Here is a 20,049-nt window from a genome sequence, read left to right as displayed (position 1 = left end):
TTCTTCAATTTTAATTGTCGCTGTCATGCCTTTTAGTGTTCCGAGTCCTTGCTGGGACACTTCTTTCGCGTCAGTTAGGATCTTTGACAGTCGCCCAGGTGTGACGTCATCATCCTTTTTGTCAGCCACAGTCAGTGCCTGTATGGAATGCCAATCCAGTTGTATTTTCCGGATCCATTCACGTCCCAGTAATGGTGGTCCTCCATCTTGCAATACATACAGGTCTAGTTTTGGTGTTTCCTTACTGTTATATATAACAGTCACCCTTATTTTTCCTTTGGGGTAGACTTTTTGCCCCGTGTACGTCTTCAAAATAATTTTTGTGTCTCTCAAGGGTATGTGTGAGAATAGTCTCTCGTAGTCCCGTCGGTTTATGACTGTTAGGGCTGATCCTGTGTCCAATTCCATCTTTACCTGGACTCCTGCTATCTTGAGAGTGACCCAAATGGTTCGGTGATCCTCCGTTGTGATCACATTATGTAGTTTCAGACAACTCAGTTCCCTGCTTTCGGAGTCATTATCACTCTTTTGTTCCGGCGGTTCTCGTGGCAATGGCGGCGCCCTGTAGGTTTTGCGCGCTTCTCCTGCGCTGCTGCCAACACCGCTCTCGGTGGTCCTCGTGGCAATGGCGGTGCCTCGCGGGTTTCTGCACGTCTCTCTCTCCCTCTCTTCGATGCTGCTCGGCCCCTAAACACTGGCTGCGCCCTGTGCACTCTGCCTTCTCTCTCTCTCCCCCGTCGACGCTGCTCGGCCCTTTGCTGTGCCGCTCGGTCGGGCTCTAGCCCGCCACTGTCCAGGAAGGGTCTGCGCACTACCTGTTGCCAGCCCATTTCGCTGGACCACCTCGACTGGAAAGCCAAGCCTGGCTCTCGACAGCCTCCTCCGCAATTCTCGAGCCTCTGCTGGATGACTGGGCGGTTGCCCGTGGTTGATGCCCGAGCCTCTGGCCTTGACCTCCAATCCACTGATTTCCAGGAACGAATCCCCGGGAGGTGATGCAAAGTTGCAGGTAGATTCGAACTTCCCTTGTCGCCAATGTTGTGTCTGTGTATAATAAGACACAGACTGCAGGAGAAACGGTACAACAGGTGTTTACTCAACGTGGCTCACAGTGGAACTGACTGTACAGATTACTACTCAGTGCTATATACAGGTGTGGTCACTGCCGGTACTACAGTATACATGAGCTGTGAAAAGTAGTTCCCCCCTGAAAGGTATATACATTACATCCAGTTAGTTGTTTAATTGTCCACCACCATTCATGACTGGATGTGGCAGGACAGCTGTGCTTTGATCTCATCCATTGATTGTGGGCTCACTTAGCTCTGTCTATAGCATGCTACTCCCGCCATTTAGCATGCATGTAGACCTGTGTTGCAGCTTCCCCAGGTAGGCACCCCATTTTTAGGTACGCCTGGTGATGTTCCTGGCATGCTCTTCTATACTCCTTATTGAAACAGGGTTGGTCTCCTGGCTTGATGGTCTTGGTAGAGTGAGGGGTATGCCAGGCCATGAGGTTACAGATTGTGGTGGAATCCAATTCTGCTGCTGCTGATGGCCGACAGCCATTCATGGATGCCATGTTTTGAGCTGGACCTGCTCTGTATCTATCTCATTTAGCACGGCAGTAGTCCGACACAACATGACTGGGGTGTCCTCAGTGTGAAGATGGAACTTCGTCTCCACAAGGACCGTGCGGTGGTCACTGCTACCAATACTGTCTTGGACATGTGCATCTGCGACAGGTAGATTGGTGAGGACGAGTTCAAGTAGGTTTTTCCTCCCGTGTTGGTGCTCTCACCACCACCTAAGATGCAGTCTGACAGCTGTGGCGTTCAGGACTCGGCCTATTCGGTCAGTAATGGTGCTACCGAGCCACTCTTCGTGATGGATATTGAAGCCCCCATCTCAGAGAATGTTCTGTGCCCTTGCTACCCTCAGTGTTTCTTCCGGGTGGTGTTCAGCATTGATGAGTATTGATTCATCAGTTGAGGGAGGGCAGTGCCTAATCAGCAGGAGGTTTCCTTTCCCTTGCTTGACCTGAAGCCATGAGACTTCATGGGTTCCAGAGTCAATGTCGAGGACTCCGATGGCCACTCCCTCATGACTGTATATCCTGTCCCGCCACCTCTGTTGGGTCTGACCTGCCGGTGGGACAGGATATACCCAGGGATGGTGATGGAGGATTCTGGGACATTGGCTGAAAGGTATGATTCTGTGAGTATGACTATGTGAGGCTGTTGCTTGACTAATCTGTGGAACAGCTCTCCCAATGTTGGCACCAGTTCCCAGATGTTAGTGAGGGGTCTTTGCATATTCGACTGGGCTGAGTGTGCCTTGTCATGTCCGAAGCCAATGCCTCGGTCTTCGCCGGATGGTCCATCCAGTTTTATTCTTATTCTTGTTTCTCGTAGCAGTTTTGTAAGGATTCCGGGGGCTTCTTTTAAACTGGTTTAAGGTAATCTACCTGGCCAGCAGTCTTTTTGCTGCTGCACTCTAAACCAATTTAGAAACAGCGGTTTCGAATCGCTACCCCCCCTTTAGTTCTGAGTGGAGGAACTTACAATTAATGATATTAAAACGGAACAAGTGGTTTGGATGAGAGAACAAAAATCAAGCTTTATTAACTAAAAGAAACTATAATCACAATATCAAACTATCCCACACGAACACAGTAAATTTGTAAAACTATATAACAGGGAGGTTGCAGACGGCTAAAACGAGGGATACAATGGCTACAATGTTATTTAAACAATCTTAGTAATTCCCTTAAATCACCATCCCCCCTTAACTCCTGCTAGGTTGCCTTGTTGAGGAGTCAGAAAATCTGCTCACATGTGGTCCAGCGAAGAGAGAGAGAGAGAGAGAGAGCTCACCTATGGTCCCAGGAAGTCAAGAGAGCTAGCTTCTCAGCCCTATCTTTATATCTGGTGAGCCCCTCCCGTCCTGCCTTGCAAGGCTGTGTGCAAAATTCCCCACCCAAAAGGGTCCAATACACAAGAGAAGGCTGTGATAGGCTAACTCAAAGTGGTTGGATTGAGTTAATGTGATTTTCGGAGCTCCCTGTTCTGAAACAAAAGGGAGATACAACTGCTCTATTGTCCAGTACTGGGGTGATTTAAAATCCATTCAAATGTTAACGCTTCCCATTCAAGATACAAAAGCCTCTTCTGCAGTTTAGATGTCTTTGTCTTCATTGAACCTTACTTCCAGACACAGAAAGCTGCATTCCAAACGTCTTTTGTCATTCGGCCATGTGGTGCGACAGTCATTTTTATCCCTGGAAATTTAAAAGCACATTGCCCAGGGATACTTTAATCAAAAAAATGAATCTTCAGAACTGTAAATTATTGCGAATTCTTACAGCCCGCCCTTGGATACTTCAAGCTTGCTTGTAGTATCCTCTTGAAGAAATGAGCAATGATTTCTGACCCCCCACAAACAACCATCCACTGTATTTACCTAATAGCTATCTGCCACTGATCCCCATCCCGTCTATTCCCCTTAAATTCCAGAAAAAAAACCATGCTACCGTAGGCATCTTACAGATACTTCAGTTTACAATAAGGGGTTTCATACCCCTACACGCTTGTAAAATTATACAGTGTAAACCAAATTTACAATCACTTTTTTTTTACATCATAAGTTATTACAAAATGTTGCAATCTTAGTTAGACAATGTACTCAAATTATCGCAAGCACAGAGATGGTCCTACGCCTCTGCTCATCTTGGAGTTGTCACAAACTGGTCCCAAGCACGGAGAGGATCCGACGCCTCTGCTCAACTTGGGGCTGCAACACAAAATACAAAAAATCATTAAACAACATGCTTAAATGAACCGTGATCATCACGTGCCGATGATGGGTCGCGAAATTCGAGTGGGTCTTGCTCCTCCCGCTCGGGCAGTAAAAGTACCTTCCAGCCCCCTTTGATCAGCTTAAACTTTAAAACAGGCAGAATGGATTTAGCGACCAGCCTGCTCCGCCAGCCCCGAGCCATTCCCTGGTCCCTTTGTGGAGGCGGGGTGCCCCTCACGTTTAAAATATTACCTTAGCACAGACGGAGACCGGGGAGTATGGGATCTCATGACTCCCAGTCCCTCCCCCTCCCGTCTTCCTTCGACTGGCTGCAGAAAATGATGAGTGCCTGTGTGGCGGCTCTCCCTGGCCCTACACTGATCTGGCCACCCACTCATCCTTCCCAGCCTCACTTATCCTCTTGGCCCGTGGGTCCCCGGGTGAGTACCTCCCTCCCCCGACAGCACCCACGTTACTCTTGGGTCTCCCCCTCCTCTGTACAATCTTCCCGGGCCATCACCACCCACCCCCGGGGAACGCATTCCTATCACAAGGTGCCCGCGCTTCCCCATCGTGACTCCTCGACAGCGAGGCCTCCCGCAAGTGAACTTCGGTCAGGATAGTGTTGGGTTGGGGGCCGTGCCCCACCCAGCTGGGGCCATCTCCTCCCTGTAGTAGGAGTAGGCAAGTTCCTCCGGACTCTGTCTGGTTTTTCCCGAAGATCGCTGTGGGGTCTCCTGGATTCGTCCAGTGGCGAGGTGATCCCCAACATTCCGTATCTTCATTCGATGTCCAGCTCGGGCTGGGCGAACATGGCTGCTTCATTTTCCCATCTCCTGCAAAAGCTTAAAAGGGACATGGAGCCAGGTCTCACTGACCTGCTGCCTTAGGTGGAGACATGTTCGGGTCCCTCGACCTCGGACCAAAATACAAACATTCGGCACACATGTAAACTTAAACTCTTTAAACTTTAACTTAAGACTAGTTATATCAACAAAACTTAAAATACACCTTGAAGCAAGCTATATACACACACATAGCTATAATACAAATGCCGCCCGTCTCTGGACGGCCAGTCTAATCTCTGGCATTGTCGCAGATTGCTGCTGGCTGCAGCGAAGCTGGACTGCCTCCAGTCTCTGGTCCCTCGCAGCTTATGGCTGTTGAGTGGGGACCTCTGTTCTCTGGCTTCTCCCTGGCTCAGGAAACCGCCCTACTCCACTGTAAAGTGGGTGACCATGATTTCTTAGGCTGGGGCACCCACTGAGACCTTCTGAGGGGTGTCTCCATGGGGGAAACTTTGGCTGGTGGACCCTGAGCTTGGGTCACAGCCCCAGCTGGCTGGGAACCTTCTCCCCCATTTCCAAATAGCCCGCACTGTATAATGTACCTGGCAGCCTGCCAGTGCAAATCTCTCTCTTGGTTTGTCTGCTTTTCACTGGAAACAAGTCACAGTTCCTGTTTTTGTGGGCTGTGAACTTTAACTTGCATGGACAGCAAACTCATGTTCCCTCACCCAGGTGGCTTTAAATGGGGAATTTTGGACCTGCCTTTTTCCTGGGGCCAAAACTATCCCCTGTGTGCCTCCCTTGTCCTGGATTTCTGCTACTGGGCCTGCTCTACAGGGGTCCCAGAACTCTCCTTTCCTGTTCCCTGGCTTAATCAGCTTACTCTGAATATGAATGGCTCCTCCCCCCACACAAGCCACAGTGCTTGCCTGGGCTGAGGATTCCTATTCTCAGGCTCACTCCTCACGGGCGAACCGTACCTCCGTTGTTGGAGGGGGTACACTGGTCCTGGTCCCCGCCTGCCTAGTGGACCTGCTGGTGTTCTTCTACCACCCCATTGTCCACCCGTCCTCGCTGCCAGAGGTCTTCAAGACTCGGAGCTGTGGGCTGCAGTCTTGGGGTCTCTAATTCGCAATCCAGCACCGTTCTGGGTGCTGCCTGTGGGATAGTTCTACTTGGGCTGCCAGTAAAGTCCAGCTGACCTGTCTTCAGGCTGATCATGCAAATCATCCCCTTAAATGCATTTAAAGCCACGTTAAGGCTTTCTATCTCTGTCCTACAGGGGCCATGATCTGCTTCCTCAAACCTTAGGGTGCAGGCCAGCTTATGAGCTGCCTTTGCTTCCCTAAACCTTTCCTCCTGCTCTCTCTTCACACCCTTCCTAACCCAGCCAGCTATACCCCGATAGGTCAGCCTGCACGCTGCTGCTAACATCCGCAGGGCTACCCACATACTGCAAACAACGAGAGAATCAAGAGCTGATGCTTCCACCAGATCCAGACCACTTATTAAATCAAAAACTGCCTCCACTCCTGGCTGGCTCGCCATTGCAAGGATTCCGGGGGCTTCTTTTAAACTGGTTTAAGGTAATCTACCTGGCCAGCAGTCTTTTTGCTGCTGCACTCTAAACCAATTTACAAACAGCGGTTTCGAATCGCCACCCTCCTTAATTCTGAGTGGAGGAACTTATAATTAATGATATTAAAACGGAGCAAGTGGTTTGGATGAGAGACCAAAAATCAAGCTTTATTAACTAAAAGAAAATATAATCACAATATCAAACTATCCCACACGAACACAGTAAAATTGTAAAACTATATAACAGGGGGGTTGCAGACGGCGAAAACGAGGGATACAATGGCTACAATGTTATTTAAACAATCTTAGCAATTCCCTTAAATCACCATCCCCCCTTAACTCCTGCTAGGTTGCCTTGTTGAGGAGTCAGAAACTCTGCTCACATGTGGTCCAGTGAAGAGAGAGAGAGAGAGAGAGAGCTCACCTATTTACCAGGAAGTCAAGAGAGCTGGCTTCTCAGCCCTATCTTTATATCTGGTGAGCCCCTCCCGTCCTGCCTTGCAAGGCTGTGTGCAAAATTCCCCACCCAAAAGGGTCCAATACACAAGAGAAAGCTGTGATAAGCTAACTCAAAGTGGTTGGATTGAGTTAATGTGATTTTCGGTGCTCCCTGTGCTGAAACAAAAGGGAGATACAACTGCTCTATTGTCCAGTACTGGGGTGATTTAAAATCCATTCAAATGTTAACGCTTCCCATTCAAGATACAAAAGTCTCTTCTGCAGTTTAGATGTCCTTTGTCTTCATTGAACCTTACTTCCAGACACAGAAAGCTGCATTCCAAACCTCTTTTGTCATTCGGCCATGTGGTGCGACAGTCATTTTTATCCCTGGAAATTTAAAAGCACATTGCCCAGGGATATTTTAATCAAAAAAATGAATCTTCAGAACTGTAAATTATTGCGAATTCTTACAGTTTGCTACAACTGAGTGGCTTGCTAGGCCATTTCAGAGCGCAGTTAAAAGTCAACCACATTGCAGTGGTGGCATAATTGAAGTCCCTCATATCTGCTACCATTCTAGTATAAATCCTCTGCACCCTCGCCAAGACCTTGATAAGCTGCCTAAGATGTGATGCCCAGATCAGGACACAATACTCCAGCTGGGGCCGGACCACTGTTATATAAAGGTTGAGCAATTACTTCCTGGCTTTTGTTCACTGTGCCTCTATTAATAAAGCCTCGGATCCTGTATGCTTTTCTAAAAGTCTTGTCAACTCGTCCTTCCAAGATTTGTATTTATACACCACAGGACTCTCTTTTCCTGCACCCACGATATAATTGGACCATTTAGTTCACATTGCCTCTCCTCATGCCTCCTAGCAAAATGCATCACCTCACAACAAACTCACACTTTTACACGCTGACATTTTCTTAGCCTCTGGTGTGTAAAGAAAACAAAGATGGAAGCCCTTCCAATTGCCTCTCTGGATCATTCTGCTTCTGCCCGTTTCTATGACCCTAAAATGCCCTCTCAGCATCACCTCAACACTGACACATCACTGACACGGGAGAGATTCAACCTCTAACCATTCTCTCGATGACACTCAGTGTCCATTAAAGTTCCAGCCTTGGTGATGCTTGACTTTCAATGTCAATACAGAGACCATTGCAGTCCCTTTACAGGCCCAGTGTAAGTGGGTGAGCAGCAGTCTGTGTCTGGGACAGTGACATCCGGGGACTCCCAGTGTCCCCTGTCCTGGTTAAACAAACACTCTCCTAGTACGCCATAATCTGGAGTAACTGTGTCCAATTCTGGGCCCCGCACCTCAGGAAGGATATATTGGCCTTGGAGGGAGCTCAGCGCAGATTCACCAGACTGATACCGGGCATTGTGGAAATCTACCTTTTTAAAGCTGAACATGTGCCCCTTTTTGACAAAAAAAATGGAGTCCCGGTCCTCCCAGAAGCCTCTGCAGAAATGTCCTCTACTACTTCATTAAACATGTTAACCTTGACTAAACACTGAGAACAGTTGCTTATCTGCGTTGTAAACAAAGGCCATTTACATGAGTAAAGGGAACCTTACGCAAGCCATCTGGCCAGAGGCTTGACCACCAGATAATAGAAGAAACATACTGTATGAAGTATCTACATTCCAAACAGCACTGATAGTCTTAATTAAATAGTCTAGAATAAATAACTACCCATTGTATTATCAATAGTCTTTCGCTACGCCAGACTTTAGAAATATGTAGAAACTTAGTTAAGGATTGAAGAACTCTTTGTCCCTTTGTCTGACTTGAAAGACACATGATGAAACCATAACCTGTTTACTTTACTGTATAAATATGTTATTGATCTGTACTTCTGTAGAGAGTCTCTGTTTAGCCTTTGACTGAGCGGGACGCTCTCCTTGCCACAAGTAAAAGCTTAATAAAAGAACATCTACCAGAGCTGATTGTTTCAGAGTCTCATTGAGAGTCGAGATTTCGACAGTTACTTCTTGGAGTTTCCACCGAGATCGCTTACTCTCTAGTCTGTGAGCGAACAGATGCCGGCATATTGCCTCTTCAGTGAAGGGCTTAACTGGCCAGAATAAGGTGAGCCTTTTTGTTCACAAAGAGTCTCTTTGCTGTTGAACTGCATATGTAATCTGTTGTCCACAGCGGAGGTACTGCGATCTACGAGACTCGAAATCTAAGATCTAAAGTTATTTTTGTAATCATTTCCTTTTCAGCCTAGAGGCAGAAGGGATCTGATCCTGAAAATATCCGGTCTTGAAACAGCCCGGGGAGATTTTCATTAGTTGAAGGTAAGAAGAGCGCTATAGAAATCGATCGATTATCCTTGTGTGATAGGATAATTATCCTTGTGTGATAGGATAAGACAAGTCCGTGAAGGGACAGGATACTTGTTTGATAGGAACATAGAGATGAATAAGATTTCTTTTTTAATAAATTAGGATAAGTTAAGGACTCGGTCTGTAGCGGCGTACAATGCAGACTGAGAATTGACTATTTGTATAGATAGAGTTTAAGGCTATAATTTGTATACCCGCGTGGATGTTGTTTGTCCTAGTTGTCCTTGTTATACTGTTGTGTTCAATACTTTTGTGTGACATTGCAATTGAAGAACCGGGAAGAGACACTAGGGAAAATTGTGATTCGGAAAAACATTCTTTGATTAAGAAAGGAAACAGTGCCTAATTGATCCACTGCAGTTGGTTCGTGTCAACATATCTCACACGCCCAGACTGAGCCTGAATTAAGAGCCTTTTTAGGCCACGTGATGGCCAGGAGAAGTGGGCGTAGAGAACTCAGTTGAGCAAAAAGGATTGTGAGATCAGAAACTGTAAAAACTCTCAATCAATCAGAATGGGTGCCGGAGCAAGTAAAACACCACCAATGGGAACGCCAGCCTATTTTATGCTCCGGAATTCTGGTCAGTCTTCAATTGACCTCTTACAAAATTGGACAAAATGGACTAAGGATGGAAACAGGCCATTTCGACCTGATCGTTCCTTTACTTTAGAAAGAATAACATGTCTAGAGGAGTGTCTTACAGACAGAGACCCAGGCAGAAGAGGTAAAAAGAAAGTAAATTGGTCGGCATTTGGGGATTGGAAAAGGGAAGCTGAAAAACTACATGAGAAAAGCCTACAGGTCAGCAAGCAGTGTACTAAATGGAAAAAGCAAGCAAATAAACGAACAGAGCAGGTAAATGGTCCTAGACATGATAAAAACCCATTTATGATGGTTGCTAAACAAAGAAAAGGACACCCGTCAAATGCCCCTAAGGATCGGAAAAAAGATGAGGATGAGGATTGGGATGAGAATTGGACTCCCTACGGCATGCTCAAGACCAAAATGAAGGTGATCAGGCCGTTCCACCTGTAGTTCAAGCAGAGCCTGTACTTCAGGCTCTTGCACCCCCGGCTGCCCCACAAAATGGGCCACAAAACGGCGCAGTAGCAGGAGCACCTGTCACTCCTGACAATGATAATACAAATCAATTCCACGAAGGTCCGGCAGGGTATATACAGAGTCGTACAGAACAAAGGGAACGCATTGAAAATAATACAGGATCTGACCCTCCACCCGCTCTTACGATGCCAGTGAGACTTTTTCCCAATCCAACTCCGAACGGAGAACCAGTTGGTGTTTATCGACCATGGTCACCAAGTGAATTAAGAACAATTGTGGAAGGATTAACAGACCCCAAAACCAGTCTTGAAAAGGCCATAGACCAATTAAAAGTAATCGTCATGTGCCATGAGCCCAGCATATTAGATGGCCAAATTCTGCTAAAAGCATGGTTAAAAGACACCAAATTTGCTGAATTCGAGATGAAATTCCAAGATTTTAAAACACATCGCGAAACTGTCGGTACCGCGCCCGGCACCAGACCACCCAATGAGGAATTCTGCGGAAGGTGCTGGGAAGCCTTACACAAGGTGTTCCCAAAGAAAACAAATTGGTCTAAAATTATGGAAACCATACAAAGAAAAGATGAGGATGTTGCGTATTACGTTGAGAGGGTGCGAGAACTTACGAGCCAATGTTCAGGCATGAAAACAGAGGAATTAGATTCTCCCATGCTCAGCGCCGTTGTAAACGGACTACGACCTGAACTCAGGGATCCCTTTAAATGAGTTTGTTTCGGATGATGACAGGAAATGCTATCCAAGGTTGTTTATATGTCAAAAGACAGACAAGATCGAAATAGAGAAACTAAAAGCAAGGTTACCGTGTTCATGGAGCGAGCAGCTCCAACGGCACCAGCCCCAACAACACCCACCTATTACCCACAACGTGGCAGGGGAAGAGGACGGGGTGGTGGAAGAGGACATTTTAGGGGTAGAGGCGGTGGCGGTGGAGGACGAGGACAATCCGGTGTCTGTTACAATGGTGGCCAGACTGGGCACTGGGCTAAAAATTGCCCATCAAAACAGCAGCAACCAAATTATAACTGGACTCAACAGGCTGGTAACGGGCCACCTCCTCCACCTCCAGAACCCAATCCGTATGTGACCCGAGCCCAGGTACATGCCAGACCTGAAACTACATTTTCTGCTCAAAATCCATTTGGACCACAAAATCAAAATTCGAAACAATTCGGCCCAGGATTCAATTGTCCGTATAATCAATGACTAGTTGCTCCATATCCAAGTGCTGCAAGTAAACAATTACCCGTTGTTGCATTAAATGCCAAGCACATACAGGCCACTTGGATGAGGCAGCACTTGGAAATGCCAGAGCTGACAATGCAGCTAAATCAGCAGCTCTGTCAGACGAAGGGGAAGAAGTATCCGCATTCCCAGTAAGGGAAAATAATTCCACTGATTAACCGCCCACTATTAATGATGTGCTGGCCTTTCAGTCACAGGCCAGTACGGATGAGGTATTAACCTGGGCAAGGGATCAATGTTGTAAAACTCAAGAAGGAATATGGGTTTACCATGACGGCCACATGGTGTCACCCAAATCCTTACTTCCATGGATTGCCCGATGTGTTCATACATTCACACATGCGGTCAAAAGGGGAATGGCAGATTATATTTTGGCAACTTGGTATGCACCAGGTATTTCGGCAATTGCAAAACAAATTTGTGAAAATTGTGTTACCCGTCAGACAATGAATCCGGGTAAGACGGAAAAGGTAAAACCTGCCTCCCACCCAAACCCAACGGGACCTTTTGTACATTTACAAATGGATTTTATTGAATGACCTATGTGTATGGGATTTAAGTATGTATTAGTTATTGTAGATGTGTTTCTAGCTGGATTGAATTTTTTCCTTGTAAAAAGGCCGATGCCACTACTGTTGCTAAATATTTGTTGAAAGAAATTGTGCCGCGCTTTGGAATTACTGTTAAACTTTCAAGTGATAATGGGTCTCATTTTACTGGAACTGTCATAAAAGAAATGTGTAAAGCCTTAAAGATTAACCAACATTTTCATTGCAGTTATCATCCACAATCAGCTGGACTTGTTGTGAGATATAATGGAATGCTTAAAAATAAACTGCTGAAACGATGCAATGACACTGGACTAGAACTGCTGCCTTTAGCCTTGATGGTAATGCGATCTGCAACTAGCAGAACAACAGGCCTGTCACCGCATGCGAGAGTTATGGGACGTCCCCAACGGCTACCTTTTACAGCACCGTTTACTGCAAAACAAATGGGCATCCATAAAATCGAAGAAAATATGTTGAATTATTGTATTGCACTAACCAAATGTATTTCCAGCTTTCATTCACAGGTAAAAGAAGCTCAAGTCGAACCAGCAGAAGCGAAGTACCATAACCTGGAGCCCGGAGAATTCGTTTACATCAAGATTTTTAAACGTAAAAGCAGTCTACAACCCAGATTTGAAGGACAATACCAGGTTTTGCTGACAAATAAGGCTGCAATCAAGATGAAAGAAAGACCAACATGGATCCACGCATCCCATTGCAAAAAAGCACCCGATCCGGAGGAAATGGCGAAGGAACCAGAGGGAGAGGAAAAGATTTCCACAGACTATGGGGACTGACAGGACTGTGCTTAACAGGGTTATGCTTTGTGTTACTGATAGTACCAGAGATACAGACACGTGAACAAAGGGAACTACATATAAATGTATTCATGGCACTGAGTCCTGAGTATGCACAAGAAAGAGATTTATCCAACTGTTGGGTATGTGCACATGTGCCCATTCACTCGAAAGGAGGCATCCCTCTAAGACCCATTCCCTTTAACGAATCAGACATGGCTGAGTGGATAGTCAGTCAGAACAATACGCATGGTAATACCTCCCAGAAAAGGCACACATCCTATAGGGGCACTACTAGTACAGAGGATTGGAGGCCGGAATGGGAATCAGCAGGCTATAATCTTAGTGCCTTCCAGGGGTGGTACCAACTCAAATATAATCGGAATCGGCAGCCTCCATTCCTAGTTCTTACGAAAACCTCAGTTATAGGGGCCCCAATGGGTAAAATATGTTTAGTAAGGAACATAGCAGGGGGCGAGAACGTGGGTAAAAGCAAATGCGCCCAGAATTTTACCATAACTCGACCCCACAACTTGCACGATGTGGGTCAGTTTAACATGACAAATGTCCGTAATAAGACGAGTGGGAGTACCTGGACAGGTTCCAACCCTATGATGACAAAGAAGAAGTTGCAATTCACTTCTTATAATGGAACCTATTTTATCTGTGGTCATAAGGCGTACCCCTGGTTACCACAATCATGGACGGGATCCTGTTACTTAGGATATGTGATACCCTTTATTAGAACAACAAAGACCCTGAGGGACGCCTACGAAAGCCATCGACCTAAATGGGATTTGACATGGTTGAATGGATTATTCAAGGTAATGATACCACCCTATGGGACAATGTCACAGGAGTGGGAAATACGGGAACTGGCTAAATTAGTAGAATCAGTAGCCAACGCAACCTCACAAACCTTCGAAAGGGTAAATGATGAAGTGGTAGCCATTCGGACAGTGGCTCTCCAAAATCGTATGGCCCTAGATTATCTCCTAGCCAAGGAAGGAGGGACATGCACTTTGATTGGTGAGGAATGCTGTACGTACATCGTGGATCACTCAGAAAAGATCAGCAGTCTGTCAGGACTTATTAGAGAGAAGGTAATAGAGTACAAACAAATTACTGGCCTTGGCGGTACCACTTTGTGGGGTTGGGCACCCGGATGGCTAGGATCCCTGGGAAAATCCCTGGTACAGGGCCTGATCATATTCTTGCTGATAATCTTTTCCCTATACCTTCTGTTTGTATCAATCAAGTGCTGCTGTGTCAGATTGGGAAAAACAGTGTTACCAACAGCAACCACTACTAAGGTTATGGTAGCAACAACTACGAAGGATTCTGTGTGCAAATGGAAATAGAAAGACTAAGCAGGATTGGAATGGATGAAGTTGTCCTCGTGAAGGACAAAAGGGGGGAATGTGGAAATCTACCTTTTTAAAGCTGAATATATTTACATGTGCCCCTTTTTGACAAACAAAATGGAGTCCCGGTCCGCCCAGAATCCTCTGCAGAAATGTCCTCTACTCCTTCCTTAAACATGTTAACCTTGACTAAACACTGAGAACAGTTGCTTATCTGCGTTGTAAACAAAGACCATTTACATGAGTAAATGGAACCTTATGCAAGCCACCTGGCCGGAGGCTTGACCACCAGATAACAGAAGAAACATACTGTATGAAGTATCTACATTCCAAACAGTACTGATAGTCTTTATTAAATAGTCTAAAATAAATAACTACCAATTGTATTATCAATAGTCTTTCCCTACACCAGACTTTAGAAATATGTAGAAACTTAGTTTAGGATTGTAGAACTCTTTGTCCCTTTGTCTGACTTGAAAGACGCATGATGAAACCATAACCTGTTTACTGTATTGATCTGTACTTCTGTAGAGAGTCTCTGCTTAGCCTTTGACTGAGCGGGACGCTCTCCTTGCCGAAAGTAAAAGCTTAATAAAAGAACATCTACCGGAGCAGATCGTTTCAGAGTCTCATTGTGAGTCGAGATTTAGACAGCATAAAAGGGTTAAATTATGAGGACAGGTTGCATAGTCTATGCTTGTAAGTCCTTGAGTATAGAAGGTTGATTGTAGTGTTTCAGGTGATTAAAGGAACTAATAGGGTAGATAGAGAGAAACTATTTCCTCTGGTGGGGGGAGTCCAGAACAAGGGGCATCATCTTAAAATTAGAGCTAGGCCGTTCAGTGGTGATGTCAGGAAGCACTGCTTCACACAAAGTATAGTTGAAATCTGGAACACTCTCTCGCCTATATGCTGTTGAGGCTGAGGATCAATTAAACGTTTGAAAACTGAGATTGATAGGTTTTTGTTGGGTAAGGTTATTACAGTTACGGAATCAAGGCGGGTAGGTGGAATTATGGTACAGGTCAGACAAGATCTGAGTGAATGCTGGAGCAGGCTTGAGGAGCTGAATTGCCTCTTCCTGTTCCTTTGTTTCCATGTTTCTATGACCCTAACACTTCTCTCTCTGTCCCTCCTCACTCTAGTTTTCTTTTTTTTTTTAATGAGCAGCGCTGAGCTTCAGCAGATCTTATCGCTGCTTGTGATTTGGACCGGTCATTGTTCTCAGTCTCTGAGCAGCCTCTGACAAACAACAACAAGCTCTCACCTTTTGAACACTGACATTGTCTTGCCTGCTGCACACAGCGTACAACATTCAAATCTGTTAGCCACAGTGGATGGAAAGATCAGGCAGTCTCTAAAATGACAATGTGTTCAGATTGGCAGCGAGTAACTTCCTTGTATGCAGGAATTAACCCACGGGGATTCACAGATTCGGCAACCTGGGGAGAATGGAGATTGATGAAACTATCGGGGACCAGGGCTTGAACATGAGCTGGTTGGGAGGGAGATGGAAAGTCAGTCAGCTCTTTTAATGCGGACTGTCACACTGAGCAATCAGCTGCAATAAAAAGATTGAGATCAATGTGGGTACGGTGACATACTGGTTAGATCACTGGGATATTGATGCAGAGAACTACAGTTCAAATCCCACCCCGGAAGTTTGAGAATGTGAATTAAAGTGTAAAAATCTGTGTATGAAAAGCCTGGTATCAGTGAATGTAGCTGACACATAGGGTGGATTTATTCTGTGAATATTCTCTCGCTAACACTCAGTGTCCTCACATGTAAGTGGGTGGCATGTGTACCTAATATAGGTGGGATTTGACACTGATTTGGTGGGATTTCTCTCTGATATGCGTGAGAGTTGTCTCTGATATGGGAAGGATTTGTGTACATGGATCCCTGAATCACTTGGCTCCTCCACAGTACCTAGATTCTCACCATTTAGAAAATACTCTGATCTTTCTTTCTCAGGTCTGGAGTGGATGAACTCACACGTTCATGGGCACTGAGTGTCAGAAAGAGAATATTCACAGGGTAAATCCCTCCCATATCAGTAATGCATCATTAATGGGCGAGGGTCTATCGATATCTGTCTCTTGTACAGCTTACATTAATCCTTCGACAGACACACTCTTGGTGGTTATTGACATTTAATTTAAATACAGAGACCAACGCCAGTCCCTTTACTGTCCCAGTGTGAGTGGTTGAGAAGCAGTCAGGGTCGGGGACATTGATATCTGGTCAGGGGCCTCACAACGTCGCGTTTCCTGGTTACACACTCTCCCAGATCGCTCTCTCTCCCCTCAATCTAGTTTGCATATGTTGCGAAATTATCTCCTGTGCTCTTTAAAAGAACTTTTCCGTGCTTCTGATGTGAACAATCTATTGTGCTCAGTCTGTCAACATCATCTGACAAGCATTACATCATAGGATCATAGAATGATACAGCACAGAAGGAGGCCATTTTGCCCATCGTGCCTGTTCCGGCTCTTTGAAAGAGCTGTCCAATTAATCCCACCCCACTGCTCTTTCCCCATAGACCTGTAAATCATATCCCGTCAAAGTGTATCCAATTCCCTTTTGAAAGTTACTATTGAAAGTTTCAGGCAGTGCATTCCAGATCACAACCACTGCTGCGTAAGTAATAATTTTTCCTCATGTCGCGTCTGACTCTTTTGCCAATCACCTTAAATCTGTGTCCTCTGGTCACTGACCCTTTGGCCACGGGAAACAGCTTAACCTTCTTTACTCTATCAAAACGATTCACGGTTTTGAACACCTCAATCAAATCTCCTCGTAATCTTCTCTGCTCTAAGAGGAACAACCCCAACTTCCCCAGTCTCTCAACAGAACTGAAGTCCCTCTTTCCTGCTACCATTCTGGTAAATCTCCTCCGCACCCTCTCCAAGGCCTTGACAACATGCCTAAAATGCATTGCCCAGAATTGGATGCAATACTCCAGCTGAGGCCTAACATGTGTTTATAAATGATTAACAATAACTTCCTTGCTTTTGAACTCTGTGCCTCTATTAATAAAGCCCAAGATCTGGGGTAGTATTTTAACAACATTCTCAACTTGTCCTTCCAAGATTTGTGTACATACAGTCCCAGGTCTCTCTGTTCCTGCACCCCTTTAAAATTGTACCATTTAGTTCTTATTGCCTCTCCTCAGGCCTCCTACCAAAATGTATCAAATGACAACAAACTCCAACTTTTCACAGGCTGACATTGTCTCACCCTCTGATGTGTAAAGAAAGCAAAGATCGATCCCATTCCATTTGCCTCTGAATCATTCAGTTTCTGCCCGATTCTCACTCCCGGGGACCCCCTGTAAATACTGACACACTCCCCGGGACACTCTGTAAATACTGACACACTCCCCGGGACACACTGTAAATACTGACACACTCCCCGGGACACACTGTAAATACTGATACACTCCCGGGGACCCTCTGTAAATACTGACACACTCCCGGGGACTATCTGTAAATACTGACACACACCCCGGGACACACTGTAAATACTGATACACTCCCGGGGACCCTCATTAAATACTGATACACTCCCGGGGACCCTCTGTAAATACTGACACACTCCCGGAGACACTCTGTAAATACTGACACACTCCCGGGGACACACTGTAAATACTGACACACACCCCAGGACACACTGTAAATAATGATACACTCCCGGAGACAGTCTGTAAATACTGACACACTCCCCGGAGACACTCTGTAAATACTGACACACTCCCGGGGACACTCTGTAAATACTGACACCCCCCCGGAGACACTCTGCAAATACTGACACACTCCCGGGGACAATCTGTAAATACTGACACACTCCCGGAGACACTCTGTAAATACTGACACACTCCCCGGGGACATGCTGTAAATACTGACACACTCCCGGGGACACTCTGTAAATACTGACACCCCCCCGGATACACTCTGCAAATACTGACACACTCCCGGGGACAATCTGTAAATACTGACACACTCCCGGAGACACTCTGTAAATACTGACACACTCCCCGGGGACATGCTGTAAATACTGACACACTCCCAGGGACAATCTGTAAATACTGACACCCCCCCGGGGACACGCTGTAAATACTGACACACTCCCCGGGACACTCTGTAAATAATGACACACTCCCGGAGACACTCTTTAAATACTGACAAAATCCCGGGGACCCCCTGTAAATACTGACACTCTCCCGGGGACCCTCTGTAAATACAGACACACTCCCGGAGACACTCTGTAAATACGGACACACTCCCGGGGACTCTCTGTAAATACTGACACACTCCCGGAGACACTCTGTAAATATTGAAACACACCCGGGGACACTCTGTAAATACTGATACACTCCCGGAGACACTCTGTAAATACTGACACACTCCCGGAGACACTATGGAAATACTGACACACTCCCGGAGACACTCTGTAAATACTGACACACTCCGGGGGACGCACTGTAAATATTGACACACTCCCGGGGACACTCTGTAAATACTGACACACTCCCGGGGACGCACTGTAAATACTGACACACTCCCGGGGACGCACTGTAAATACTGACACACTCCCGGGGACACTCTGTAAATACCGACACACTCCCAGGGACAGGCTGTAATTACCGACACACACCCGGAGACACTCTGTAAACACTGACACACTCCCGGGGACACTCTGCAAACACTGACACACCCCCGGGGACACTCTGTAAATACTGATACTCTCCCTGAGACACTCTGTTAATATTGCCACACTACCGGAGACAATCTGTAATTACTGACACACTCCCGGATACACTCTGTAAATACTGACACACTCCCGGAGACACTCTGTAAATACAGGCACACCCCCGGAGACACTCTGCAAATACTGACACACACCCTGGGTCACTCTGTAAATACTGACACACTCCCGGGGCACTCTGTAAATACTGACACACTCCCGGAGACACTCTGTACATACTGACACACTCCCGGGGACACTCTGTAAATACTGACACACACCCCGGTACACAGTGTAAATACTGATACACTCCTGGGGACAGTCTGTAAATACTGACACACTCCCGGGGACACTGTAAATACTGACACACTCCCGGAGACACTCTGTAATACTGACACACCCCCGGGGACACTCTGTAAATACTGACATGCTCCCCGGGGACACGCTGTAAATACTGACACACTCCCGGAGACACTCTGTAAATACTGACACACCCCCAGACACACTCTGTAAATACTGACACACTCCCGGGGACACTCTGTAAATACTGGCACACTCCAGGAGACACTCTGTAACTACTGACACACTGCCCGGGGACATGCTGTAAATACTGACACACTCCCGGAGAAACTCTGTAAACACTGACACACTCCCCGGGACACTCTGTAAATACTGACACACTCCCCGGGACAATCTGCAATTACTGACACACTCCCGGGGACACACTGTAAATAATGACACACTCCCGGGGACAATCTGTAAATGCCGACACACTCCCGGAGACACTCTGTAAACACTGACGCACTCCCGGGGACACTCTGTAAATATTGACATACTCCCTGAGACACTCTGAAAATACTGACACACTCCCGGAGACAATCTGTAAATACAGACACACCCCCGGAGACACTCTGTAAATTCTGACATGTTCCCGCAGATACTCTGTAAATACTGACACACTCCCGGAGACACTCTGTAAATACAGACACACCCCCGGAGACACTCTGTAAATACTGATACACACCCCGGGACACTCAGTAAATACTGACACACTCCCGGGGACACTCTGTAAATACTGACACACTCCCGGAGACACTCTGTAAATACAGACACACTCCCGGGGACCCTCTGTAAATACTGACACACACCGCGGGACACACTGTAAATACTGACACACTCCCGGGAATACTCTGGAAATACTGACACACTCCCGGAGACACTCTGTAAATACTGACACGCCCCCGGAGACACACTGTAAATACTGACACACTCCCGGGGACACTCTCTAAATACTGA

The 20,049-nt window shown here is 46.3% G+C and overlaps 1 pseudogene; it reads left to right on the top strand.

Moving 5' to 3' along the window:
- The first annotated feature begins 12,257 nt into the window (after positions 1-12,257).
- Positions 12,258-14,606, top strand: LOC147091181 (uncharacterized; annotated as a pseudogene).
- The last annotated feature ends 5,443 nt before the right edge of the window (positions 14,607-20,049 follow it).

The sequence above is a fragment of the Somniosus microcephalus genome, unplaced genomic scaffold, assembly GCF_052327205.1.
Source record: "Somniosus microcephalus isolate GS21.2 unplaced genomic scaffold, FLI_Smic_1.0 unresolved_chr3, whole genome shotgun sequence".
Taxonomy (NCBI): Eukaryota; Metazoa; Chordata; class Chondrichthyes; order Squaliformes; family Somniosidae; genus Somniosus; species Somniosus microcephalus.
The sequence above is the reverse complement of the archived record's forward strand: the minus strand, read 5'-3'. Positions and strand labels throughout refer to the sequence as shown.